The following is a 13554-nucleotide window of genomic DNA, read 5'->3' on the forward strand; positions in this document are numbered from 1 at the left end:
AGGTCTCCAGCCGTTCTCATAAAAAAAAAAACACATAGCTTGACTTTTGTACCATACATACAGTTCCCACGACATCAAGAGTTTGAGTTGAACAGAAAGGCACACACACATGAAACATCATCATTCTTGAGCCAAAAAGCAATCCTGACTTACTGGACTGTGATGGGTGTGATCCACAGAGGAAGTGATGCGCTGGCTCAGCTTAAGCAACGACTCCAAGAGCACATGGACGACGGACTAAACAAAACATACACATGCACACACCCTCATCGCCCCACCCTGAACTTGCCCCGGGCCACAGCCAGAGGATCACGCAAGCGGAAAACGCGGCCTTGGAAGCGTCACTTCCGCAGGGCTTGCCCCGTGCACTCTGTGCCCCGAATACCCCTCCTTTACTCAAGGGGAAGACAAAGGGATAACAAATGGGAATATGAAGCTATTGCAGGGATGAGGAGGGGGACGGGGGATGCATAAACCTGGCAAACAGATGGGATCGGTCTCCAGGGCTGGGCGTGCGCTGTCGCATGTGTGCATCATATGGAAAACTCCATCATTATCAGAGCATGGGTGGGGGTAGGGGGACACAGGCAAGGGGGGTTGATTCTGCACATGCTCAGAAGCCTAATTGACTTTTAGGCATCGAGGATGTCTTTTTAAGCCCAGACGCCGAGCGTTTATTTAACGGGAGCCGCCCCCTTTGTCTTGACAATAAGTAATGAGGCCAAAAATGTGCCCTCCTCCTCCTCGACAACGCAGGTTCAACATTTTAATTGCTTTCCTCCCTCTGGAGGGAGGGTGGTGCTCGGCATCGGCAAGACGCAATCAAAGCAAACAATCCGAAATAAATGAGGCCGATCAAAGCCGAGCCAATTTCCACACACTGTAATTGACTTTTCTCCGGCAGCGAGCGGCAAGCGGCAGCGAGGCACTTTGATGGCATTAATGGCGCCATCACATCAGCCGGCAGACAGAGAGAGAGAGAGAGAGAGAGAGAGAGAGAGAGAGAGAGAGAGAGAGAGAGAGAGAGAGAGAGAGAGAGAGAGAGAGAGAGAGAGAGAGAGAGAGAGAGAGACTACCAACAGGATGGTGAGGCTGCTGTGGGTGTACAGTGCAACCTACAGCGTCAAATCCATCCGTGAACCTCACGAGTTTCGTTGAGGTGTCAAGCCTTATTCAGCCTTCATTTGTACTTCTTTGAAAGTATCAGACGTTTTGTTCCTCATCCAAAGAGCTTCATCAGCGAACTAAAGTTGTGCTAGTAACCCTGGCCCTATATCCCTAATGGACAGAGGTGGTTTAAGGTTAAATTTTGCTTACAACAGACTTCCTTAGGCCGATTCCTTGTAGACTTAGTCATGCTAATGAGGTAAAACAAGGGCCAGGGATAGGACAATCGAGGTAATCAGATTGGAGAGGTCATCAGATTGGATAATTAGATGAAAACAGACCCAGGGTAGCACAATAGACTTAAAAAGATTGGCTTCAGGGAGGGGTCCACTGCTCCCCCAACCTTAGAGCAGGGACCTATCAAAGTACGGGTCCAGCACAGGGACCTATCAGGGCAAAGGAAGGGCACAAGGACCAATCAGAACAGAGGTTAGGCATGGCAACCTCTATTCATTAGGGATTTAGGGTCAGAGTTACCAGCATAACTTTAGTTCAGTGACGAAGCTCTTCGGATGAGAAGCGCAACGTCCGACTCCTTCAAAGAAGTACAGATGACGGCTGAAGAAACATTTTCTTCAATGGACCACTCCTGTACGCCTAAGAGTCGACATAGACGTTTAGCTGCGGTGAGAAAAAAAAAGATGAATAGCTAAAGTACAGATGCTACCCACCTTACGAACGAGATATGTTCCAAGCGGTCGTTCATAAGGTGAATTTGTTCATAAGTTTCTTCAGTGCTATATTTTGTATGGGATGTATGTTTAAGTCAAACACTGAATGGGGAAGTATAAAACACAGACGTTCTAAAAGTCGTAAAATAAATTCCCACCGACTGTAGTACAACGACATATATGCTTGGGTCGTCAGTAAGCCATTATTGAAGCGGCTGGCATGTAATTAACGAATTACGTCCCAGCAGCCATTACTTTTTGTTATGCATCGCATCCTCCTGGAGCGTCAACTGTGAAGAGGGATTTCCTCTCCGCCCACATACTCTACACAGCCAATCGTAAGCAAGCTCGGCACCTCCTCGTCAAAGAGTCTACTGGTAAGAGGGATTTCCTCCCCATCCACATACTCTACGCAGCGTCCACATATTCTATGTCAGTGAGCTTGGCAGATCGGGGCGTGATCTCGTTGGCAACACTTTAGCATCGGCAGGCGCTGATCGGTCAGCCTTTGTGTCTGTCGCATAAACTGTCATGATCTGGTTGGCAACCAACGGGTGACGCTGTCGGCCATGCCTGCACCTGCTGGTCGTCCCGATCAGTGGCAGATTGCCACGTTCGGATTGGCGACCAACGGGTAGCGCTGTCAGCCCTGCCTGCAGCCTCGCAGGTGCTGGTCGTTCTAATCAGTGGCAGTCAAAAGGACTCCCGGCACGACCATTCGGCGTCGGGTCATTTTATGCATTGTATGCAATTCTATGCATTGTGCATTGTATGCTGTGCATGTGTTTGTTTCATCTTGGCAGACTTTTACTCGTGGTCTTTATTTGATACTTTGTATTTTTCTGTTTGAATGACTTTGATGTTTTGGATTTTGCCATCACCACCTTGCAAACCGTGACATAAACATCCAGCCCTTGAAACCTCCAGTGTATCCATGTACATGCGTATGCGTGAAGCACAGTACGCAGTCAATCGCAAGCGAGCTAGGCCGGAAAAAGGCGCTTAATACAAAATGTAATACACAGCATCTCTGTCCAAACCTTTTTTCGACATACTCGCAAAAATGTTCGTATGAGCCGTTTTTTGTAACTTGAATGTTTGTAAATTGAGGAGCATCTGTAATAAAACAAGTAAATAGTGTGCCACATTGAAACAAAGGAATAGGGCATACATGCCCTGTAATCTAAACAAAGCCAAAACTTCACACTTGCCTTGTTTTTTTCTTTGTCTTTCTATTTCCCCCCTGGTGTTATACCAACTCAGACAAGTCCCAGCCATGGCAACGATATAATGAAAACCATAGAAATTGATCTTACAATGACATCGGAAAATCTTTGACTGGTCTCAGCACAATGAGAAAAAATTATTCATTCCATATCCCATGAATGGAATATAGATTGGTGCAATCTCCTGAAACCATCTTAAAACAATCGGCAACAAAACTGCTCTGTAAAAAAATGCCAGTCATTCATTAAAATAGTTTGACTTAGTTCTTTCTCATGTTATTCTCTTTACACCTTTGTGACAGTTATGAATATTAAAATGTAAAAATCCTGCAAGACAAATCAATTCCATTCAAATGAGAAATTGGAATCGAAAGGAACATTTTATCCAGGAGGAACCGATAGCCAACTTCCACATATGTACAAAGAATCTCACTTTGTCTTGAGTAATCCAACGAAAGGAAAGCAAACTTAAATCGCCTCTAAAATGAAACGGGTTGCTCCGGTACAGGCGTCACAAACCTCCATGTAAAACAGCTAGGTTGTTTTTTTTGTGTCAACCTACTCAGTTCATTAGTTTTTATGAAGTCCTGCTGGCACGAAGAAAAACCCTGCATAAATTTAATAAACTGACCCGGGCAGGGTTCATAAATCCATTTATGCGGGGAATTTGCCTTAAAAAGAGGGGACTGCGGCATACGTGTTTCAAGATCGGATTGAATCGCATTTACAAGACTTTTGCAGATAGCAAAAGAAACAAATGGGCTCAAATGATTTTGGAGGGATTTGTCTGGACAGACAAAATAATTGTATATAAGGACTTGTATGCTTAATTAGACTGAAAACGACTGAGGCGTGTTATTACACTGCTTGACAACAACACAGCTTTTGGAACAGCAGAGGTGGGGGGTGGGAGGCAGATTCTTTTCGAAAGGCGCCTGCTACATTCTTTGCTGCTTGGAGAACTTTCTAATTGGTTCCAGCAGTTTCTCAGGGGTGTTTAAAGACGAAGAAGACTGATGCATTTATTGTAACATTTGCCACAAGAGAGATGAAGTCATAAGTTGGGACAGCACTGAGAGAGAAATGCATCCACAATTATTTGCGATTAGAGCAAATTACAGTGTAGTTTAAATCTGAATTAAAATGTAATAGTACATTTGAAATGTGGACCAGAAGTGAACCAGATGAGATTTTGTTTCAGCTGAGAGTGGGGGGTTATAATAATAATAATAATAATAATACATTTAATTTACAAGCGCCTTTCTGAACACTCAAGGACACTTTACAACAAAGACAACACACAAAACAGTAAAATCATGCATAAAACAATAAATAATAACACAGCATAATACATTAGACCATGAAAGCAAGTTTAAACAGGTGGGTTTTCAGGTGAGATTTGAAAGTAGGAAGGGAGTCAATGTTGCGGATGTTGGGTGGAAGTGAGTTCCAGAGTTTAGGAGCGGAGCGGCTGAAAGCTCTGCACCCCATCGTTGTGAGATGGGCAGAGGGCGTGTAGAGGTGGAGGGAGGAAGAGGATCTGAGGGCCCGAGAAGGAACGGAGATTTGAATTAGGTCAGACAGATAGGGGGGGGGGGCAAGGTTATGGATGGCTTTAAATGTAAACAGAAGTATCTTGAAATCAATACGGAGTTTAACAGGGATTTACTTATTTAAAATACGTAAATAAGAAAATAAGTTATTTTATTATATTGAAACATCTATGTTTGATACACTTATTACAAAAAAATATGTTACTTGTGTTCAGTGGAGTGCGCTTTGTTTTGTTTTTACTTTTGGGTCCGTTATTATATATCAAAAATCACGAGGGTGACATTTTGATGAGTCATCTATACAGTACTTCTAATATCATAATCCATCTATCCATTTTCTAAAATTACTTTATCCTCACGTACTGGACCCTATCCCAGCTGTCTTGCGTCAATAGGCGGGGGACACCCTGAACCAGTTGCCAGGGCTCATAAAGATGAAAAACCATCCACATTCACAATTACACCGACGGACAAGTTATCGTGTTTTATTAACCTACTGTCGATGTTTCAGGAATATGGAAAGAATCCTGAGTACCAGGAGAATACCCACACAGAGACGAGGGAAACATGTGACCTAAACACAATAATACAAGAACTGGAATCGATCTTGGTACCTCTGTACTGTGACATTGACACACGAACCACTGGACTACCAGGCCGCCTATACAGTGGTTAATGTTTACGGTTATGAAACTCATTTGAGCAACATTGAAAGCTTGCATTGAAATTATTGCAGTACATTATAAAGTATTCATAAAATTGAAAGCGGTACATCACTCCTTATATTTAGTTCCAATTTTAGTGTTTTCGTGAAAAGTGGTGGTGAGGGTGGACCCCAAAAATGCAAGCAGGAGGGAGGAGCAGGTAGGATTTGACAAATTGTATTAAAGTCGACAGTAACAAAATGACAAACAACAAAGTCATCAGAACCAAAAAGTAGCAAAAAAAACATGAGTAAAACATGACAAGAAAAAACAAACCCGACAGGGTGAAACAAGCAGTACCACGACACTGAATGGTCATGCCAGATGTCCTTTTAACTGCCACTTAATAAAACGATCAACACATGTGCAGCTCCAGGTGCGACCCTGCAGTGCCACCCATTGGTCGCAAACGTTACATTTTGGGTGAATGTCTGCGCCATTGTTTCTGACCTTCACTTCTAAACGTTACTCAATATCATGGCTCTTTATGGTGGGAATTGTTCCAAACATGGCATCTTATCTGGTGAATGGTGATAACTATGGTTCCTTATCAGAACTACAATTACATGTGATGGAGCCTGTTTGTGAGATAGGACGTGTATATTCCACATCATATTCACGAGTACTCCAAAACTTTCTACTACCTAAATAAAGCAGTAGGAACATCTGCTGTGTTCCGCCGTCGACAGGCGTCAAAGCATAAAAAGGGAGCAATCATGTCCGTAGGCACAAGTCCAGATACCACCAATTGAAATGAGTTGGGGAAAAGTCTTATGTGTGAGCGTCTTTGGCAGCTAAAAATGGCCCCTTAAAGGTGAAATGGTTGTCGGCCTGAGCCACATTCTGATGTGAATTATCCCCGTGTGTATGGCTGCAGACAAAAAAAACACTGTCTCCATGGTGACAAACTGTTCCTTCAAGGTGGTTCAGGACACCTTGGCCAGTGAAGAATCATCTGGCTTTTCAAATGGAATAAACATGAGCACTTGCAGCAGCGGTGTCAATGATAAAAGAATGTTCTTGAGCCGGACAGCTGGCGCTTTGGCTAGAACACAAGCGGCCCGTTTCCATCCACACTTATTGCCTTCGACAATGAGGGCAAGTGAGCATCCGCTCCCGCCTTTGTCAAAACACGCTGCCGCAGAGAACCGACAGCTGCCGATGGAGACGCTTTTTGTCCAGTAATTGGAAGTTGGGGACGTGAGATGGAGACGTGAGATTAAAAATGGCAAAGTCATCCAAACCATTGAAGATTAAAAATGAGCAGCCTTCACACCGCAGTACCCACAACGGGCTATGGGAAGCTTGTAAGCCTGTATTTCAATGTACGATGTATGCTATAGCGCTAATAACTAGTGATGGGTAAAACTAAATATTTCCTTAACAATACCAGGTTGAACAAAGTCTAGAATTTCAGACACAGGTACCAAAAAAAAAAACCTAAACGGTAACACAATGAAGTAAACCACGACATTGGGGAGTGCTTCTACGTGGGACAATCCTGGGTCAGTTTGTAGCTTTATGCTATCTTCTTCACCCTTCTTGAATCTTTTATGGGAGAATCCATCTGAACTTTCAACAACAGTTAAAAGGAAATTCTGCTCTGATATGTAACCCACAATCTTTCCACCTTTGGCGCAGGTCTGCACTCGACTGTGCAGGTGTACCAGATGAAGTAAGCAGTGAGTGCATAAATCTCATAAATCTCATTCCAGTGCTATAGAGGATTTTGCCAAGAATTTGTGAAAAGTCATTCAAAAAACAGAAATGGGGGAGTTTGAGACTGAGCAGCAAAAACAGATGCTGGAGAAAAAATAGGACACCTCAACGAGTTGACGGTTATTTTGCACAATGTTAAATATCTGAGATGATACTGAATTTGCTCAAGTAAAAGGTTCTTGACACTTAATAAGATTTGCCTTTAGTCTATATGAGATCAAACCGATTGATAGCACGCTAGCATGTTTATACTTTCTCGATATAAAGAGTAGCTGACTGCAGGCATAATGTGACATCCTGATTCAACATGAATTGAACCTTAGCCTACTTTGTTTGCTCATTTGTCATATCGTAGAATGCCAGCTGATGTGATGTCATGAAAGGACAACCGACGCCTCCGGACAAGTTGTGTCCATAATTTGTAAAATCACTTCAAATGACTTCTACTGAGTGTATTTTACAAGATTCCACCGCATATAGCTATATTTTACGTTTTAAGACTCGCGCTGAATATTCAGGAAGTCTTGTTTTCGAGTTGATGGCGATCCCCTACGTGACGTCACATTTGGAACGCTCCTGATGAGAAAGCGACAAACATAGCATTTTGGGTACTTTGTTTGGTCTGAAAACTTCGTGTTGATCCGTGTTGATGGTGAAATTAGAAAGAAAAAACATAAATAATGTGATAGTAAATCGTTATGTGTTGGATCAACAAAACTATTTGATATTCGCTGACACAAATTCCCAGCAGACAAATCAGCCCATTTCCAATGGAGCTTGGGCACCATCTTTTGCATTTTCTGGGACACTACATTGCTGTCATTGACAGCTCGAATTGATATGGGAGGACTCCTTTAATCGATTGCAAACATCTATGCTTTCCTTTTCAGAACTATTTGAATCATATTCATAACTGGATGAGTAACAAGAAAGCATTTTCTCCGAATCTGAACTCCGTGACTCCATTGTTTTGTTTCTTGAGCAAGGCTAGAACTTGGCGTGACGTCACGAACTGGGGGTGGGACTTTCTGAAAACTGACTTTAAGTCATTTTGATTAGTTTTTGAATTTGAAAAATATCAGCCTGTGTGTTTTGGATATTTTAGATGCTATAAAACGTTTTTCAGATGTCAGTTAGGAAACAAAAAATGGTGTTGGTTGTCCTTTCAGTCCTTTTTCATAAGAGGTCATAGCCTACCCGAATTAAAGAGTCAAATCCTTGAGCAGATTTCTGTACACATTCTACCGTTAAAATTCCATTCATATGCTTTAAAAAATAGCATTTTGACTCTGCAAGTTATTATCAAGCTAGCTGTGAGCAATATGCAAAGTAACTGTTAGCATTGAAATAGTTTTCGCTTTTGTGAAGTCAAAAGTTAACTAAAGTCTACTCCTTCAGAATTGGTCATTAATGACAGGTTGCGAGTAAGCAACAGGCTGCAGCACCACTTAAATTTTCGTTGAGAATATATGTGCTATATGTATTCAATTATCTTTTTATGATATTTATAACAAGTAGATCAAACTGTTCAAACACACACCCATTCCAATAGTTAAAGTCATAATTTGTTTACATTGGATCTACACCAACGCTATTTTAAATGAGTCTGAAAACAAAAACAAAATCCAACCAAAGAATTAGCACCGACAAAGCAGTATTTTGCAAGACAGCAGCAGAGATGAGCTAAAGTACAAACGAGCCTGAGCTTGTTTTTTTGACCGCACATCCTGCTTCCTTTAACTCCAAATCGATCCTGACGCCCCTTCCCTACACCACAACCCATGATTATTATTTGCCGCACCTTTTCAAACCGCCACAGAGCCGCTGTGCGTTAATGCATTTGTGCATCTAAAGTGTTTATGTCGGCTGTTGTCATTTCCATAAATTAGCATCCAAGTATTAGGGGATATAAGAAGACTTGAAGTGTGGCTGCAGCTGTATTTGGATTTATGCCCTCACAGTCACCTCAGCCTCACTAGCTTGACTAGTCTGTAAAGTGGAGATAAAAGACCTGTGCTTAATTTGGAGAAACTTGCTGCCAGTGGATATTTCGCTCTCCCTCACTCCCCCTCTCTCTCTCTCTCTCTCTCTCTCTCAAACTCTATCGGATCTTACCTGCTTCCCCATGGCTGCAGTGTTAAGTGTTCCTCCGTGGTGAATAGAGAGCTGAGAGAGAACAGGCGTGAGGCAGCAGCTGCTGTGAGTCCCAGAGGTAAACAAGGCAGGAGGCAGGAGGTGGAAGGTGTTCTGCCTTTGCTCTTATACTCTCCCATAATCGAGTCGGGTGCATACATACTTGGCTGTCATCTCTGCTGCAGGTTTACACAGGAGCATGAAGAGCCCCCAGGGGCAGGAAAGTGCCTTAACCCTTTGGCGGAGGAGAACAACAGGTTATCACAAATATGATCATCCTCATCGCATGGAAAAGTTGGGGTTGAACTTTGGAGGAGCATTTGGGGGTTTGTTTGTTTTTAAGCAAGTGTCAGAATAATACAATACAATACAATACATATTTGATTTATATAGCCTTTTAACATCAGCTGAAGCTGATACAAATCACGTAACATGGACAACTATCATTTACAAGAAATCATTTTACAAGATAGTCGAAAGCACCAGGGAGTAAAACTAAGATCAAGTCGGAATCACGCTGAGTCAAATGACAAAGAGTACAAGTGAGTTTTTAGGCAGGTTTGAAAGATGGGCAGCGAGTGGGCTTGCCGAATGTTCAGTGGCAGGTCATTGCAAAAGAATAAGTACCATTATTAGTGAAATATACGGTAAAGACATTGAATCTGAACAATTTAGTCAGCTGGGATAGACTTGAAATAACCCACAACTAACGGTGATAATGAAAATGGACGGAGGGAGCTGCGATTCAACTTGGACTAACGCAGAAAAGCTAAGTACCGTAATTTCCTGTGTATAAGACGTACCACCAATGAATGGTGTATTTTCAAACTTTTTCCATATATAAGGTGCACCGGACTATAAGGTGCGCTTTCAAAGAATGAAAAAGGTTTTCCAAATTTTATTGGATTGGATTTGGGTTTACCTTTATTAGTCACGCAGTGGAGAAATTTACACACAGTAGCAAAGTTATGTAATGAAGAGGAAAGGAAAGAAAGAAGTAGAAAAACAAAATAGAGCAAAATATAAATACATGCCTACAAAATACAAATACGACAAAATAATATAAATAAAATAAAAAGATAAAATATTTCCAAACATAAGGCGCACCACATTATTAGGCGGGGTTATGGATTATTTCTATGGGAGGAAAAGACCTGTTGTGCCTCAATATTACTTCATCTATAAGGCGTACCGGCGTATAAGGCGCAGGGTCATCTTTTGAAGAAAATGAAGGCTTTTCAGTGCGCCTTAAACACCGGAAAATACGGTAGGTTCATTATATGGCAAACATGCAACCAAAAACAACAAACAAATGTTTATATGGAACTCAAATGTAATGTTTATAAACAGGAACGTAGGCAGACAAAATGGGAGGAGAAAAATGAAGTTGAGAAGTTGCCAGCAGCCGGCAGGGTGGAAGCTACAGGGAGCAAGTAGTTAAGGTTTTGGTTGACTCCACCCGAAATGACCATTTATTCTGTGATATCATGACTCATTCACACACACACCACACAAACATACACATACTCTCGCACACACAAACAAATCCCACGATTGCAAATATGACATCACATTTAAGGAATGTGCCGTTCATCCCTCCAGTTTGGAAAGTCAGAGTGATAGTTCTAACAGTCTCAGACCATAATTGTAATCTCAAAAACCAAAGTACTTATCTATCACTCCTTCTGATCTTTTTTTCGCCTTTTTTTTGGAATGGCTGTATGGGAACATGTTCAAAATGAGTCAGAGAATGGAAAAAAATGTACAGAACACAGGGGCAATCCATTTTTTTATTCATTCTTCATTTTTTTCTTAATTTCCAAATGGATTTTTTGTTTTGAAATCGGCAGTGGTCTGTGAACTGTATTATATTTGCTATAATCATCTTGTGAAACTATTATGTTCTATGTGGTTTCTAAATTCCCCCTTACAGATTTGTCTGGAGCCATGTTAGTTTTGGATACCGGTTGTGTCACGCATAGCGCAGCCATGAAAGTGAATAACCACACTTGATGAAACGCAAAGCCCTCAACGTTTTTAGCCTCACATGTTCTTTCTGCAGTATTGATGACTGCCACTTGGGAGGTACGCATATCTGGATTTTTTTTTTTTTCCCCCACTTATCGTGTTGTGGAATGTTGTGGAAAAATACAGTCCAGCCATTTTGTGAAATCTTAGTTAGGGTGAGCGGTAATATCCAGTTGGGCCCCTTTCTACCAATTCCAAGGCACTGCTAGAATCCAAACTTGGATGAAAGCATCATGCGAGTGGCTCACATTTGCAACCCTTGACCTGATATACTTGCTTCTTCTTCTTTAAAGGTGATGGTCAAACAATTTCTATATACAGTGATACCTCCGCATACGAACGCTTCAGCTCACGAACTTTTCACCTCACGAACATTAATTTCGCGCGCATATATACTAATTTTCAGCAGACGAACTAATCCACACAGCGCCACGGTGGCTGGCGGACTGGTTTTCGGCGGATGAACACCAAACCACACGGTCGAACAGCGCCACGGTGGCTGTCGGACTAGTTTTTGTCACCCCCTTTCGTCAATTGCGGGTGTGGTTTTATTATTGAGTGTAGTACTTTTGCAATTATGGGACCGAAAAAGACCCCACCACAGGCTAGTGTTAAGCTGAAGAAGACACAACGAGGTGTGTGTTTGTGTGACTTTGCGTCCTAGTACCAGGACGCTAAGTCGACCATTGCTACTTGTGGCTAAGGGTGCCTCTGTTTTATCTAAGCAACGGGCTCAGGCAAAAGAAGAGGTTGAAAAATTCCTGTTGATTTGGATCAACAAAAAAGCAGCTAGCGGGGGACACTGTGAGTGAGGGTACTATCGCTGAGAAAGCACGGCAACTTCACTCGGAATTCATCAAGAGGCAAATATCACAAAGGTAAATAAAACAACTTTATTATACAGTACAGTTTATTTATTTTACAGTAAAGTCTCATTATATCGATATCGGTTATATCGATAGTACTGCTTATTACGATACTATTTCTATGAACGCAAGGAGAAAATTACATGCCCGCAGGATCGGATATATCGATAGTCCGGTTATATCGATATTTTTTCAGACTCCCGAGAATATTGATATAACGAGACTTTACTGTAATTACAATACAATAGCACATTTATTATACATAAAATAACGTATATTTTGTGTAGTTTTAAGGCTTATTTAGTAGAAAATTATGTTTTATGGGGACCTGGGAACGGATTATTCTCATTGTAATGGTTTCCTATGGGAAATAAATGTTCGGCAGAAGAACTTTTCGCCTTACACACACTTTCTGGGAACCAATTAAATTTGTGAGCTGAGGTATCACTGTATATATGTTTTATCCACAACTATATTAACAACCCAGTAACCCATTTCTTTGTATTGTAGCAAGAAACATGCTGCAACCGAGATTCAGATGAGGATTTTGTGATTGTTTGGCAGTAGTGTTAACCAGAGCCCAACTGTGATAACCCTGGAGAATGTGAGAAGAAGCCACGTTACGCAAACAGGATGGACAAAGCCAAGATTCAAAGCCTGAACATCAGAAGTGTGAGACAGACGTGCTAATCACTCGTGTACTGTGCAGTCTTCCAAAAGAACACACGAGTGTTTAATCAAATGGAATGTTTTCACAAATGGCGCCAAGAGTAGGGACGCCTTGTTTGAGTCAAGCAGGCCAACATTTGAATGTGTTCTGTTAAACCACCTATGCATCGTAATTAAATCTGTTCATCTTCTTTAATATAAATGCCTCTATTGTTGTGCAGACACATCTCTCTAAAGAGAGCAACTGAGATGGATGTTTCGCCCTCAGCAATCCATCAGGTTGCATAATGGCCGCCTGGAGATATGGCCGGCGTGATGAGCGCTTTTTCCCCGAACCGCGATTACAACGCACTGTCACTTGCTGGCTGGCAAGCTGTGCTTTTGGCACGTTGTGTGCGGGAGGAGCCAGACAGTTTGGGCGGCGTGGTTGCGGATGACCTGCCACAGGCCACAATCGAAGGCGGACCTTTATGAACCATGGTGAAAATCTTTTGACATGACCTGGTATATGGAAATGAATGATGTGGATGGAGACTATGGAAAGAGTGGCAGAATACACATGACTAAGCACTACAAAAGTAATGATGTAAATAAGTGGGAAAACAACTCTCCTTTTATAATGGCAGACATTTTTTTCAGTGGTGCGTTTTTGTACGCTAATTCAGTAGCCGTCAATCAGTGGCGGACTGTCAAGGCCTGCAAAACCTTCTCTGCTGGCCTAAAAATATCTGAATCGCGGACTGATGCTAATTATACAGTAAATTCTCGTTATTCTATATTCTTGGGAGTCGGAAAAAATATCGCTATAACCGGACTAT

General features: G+C 41.9%; 1 protein-coding gene and 1 long non-coding RNA gene across 3 annotated transcripts in view; one reads left to right on the forward strand and one right to left on the reverse strand.

The window, feature by feature from the left end:
- The window catches only part of mid1 (midline 1), a 42891-nt gene extending 33597 nt beyond the window's left edge, over window positions 1-9294 (reverse strand). Inside the window, exon 1 of the mRNA XM_089002639.1 lies at window positions 9156-9294. The gene's annotated coding sequence lies outside the window, so the exon portion shown is untranslated. The remainder of the gene's footprint in view (window positions 1-9155) is intronic.
- Window positions 9295-11108: 1814 nt separating this feature from the next.
- On the forward strand, window positions 11109-13554 carry LOC148894817 (uncharacterized). Of its 2 annotated transcripts, none has more exons than XR_016115844.1 (3): window positions 11109-11258; window positions 11352-11494; window positions 12578-13554. It is a non-coding gene; the product is annotated as an uncharacterized LOC148894817 (long non-coding RNA). The 2 variants fall into 2 exon arrangements; XR_016115845.1 differs by having other exon boundaries at window positions 11356-11494.

Source organism: Hippocampus bargibanti, linkage group LG08 (genome assembly GCF_051943395.1).
Source record: "Hippocampus bargibanti isolate YZ-2025 linkage group LG08, ASM5194339v1, whole genome shotgun sequence".
Taxonomy (NCBI): Eukaryota; Metazoa; Chordata; class Actinopteri; order Syngnathiformes; family Syngnathidae; genus Hippocampus; species Hippocampus bargibanti.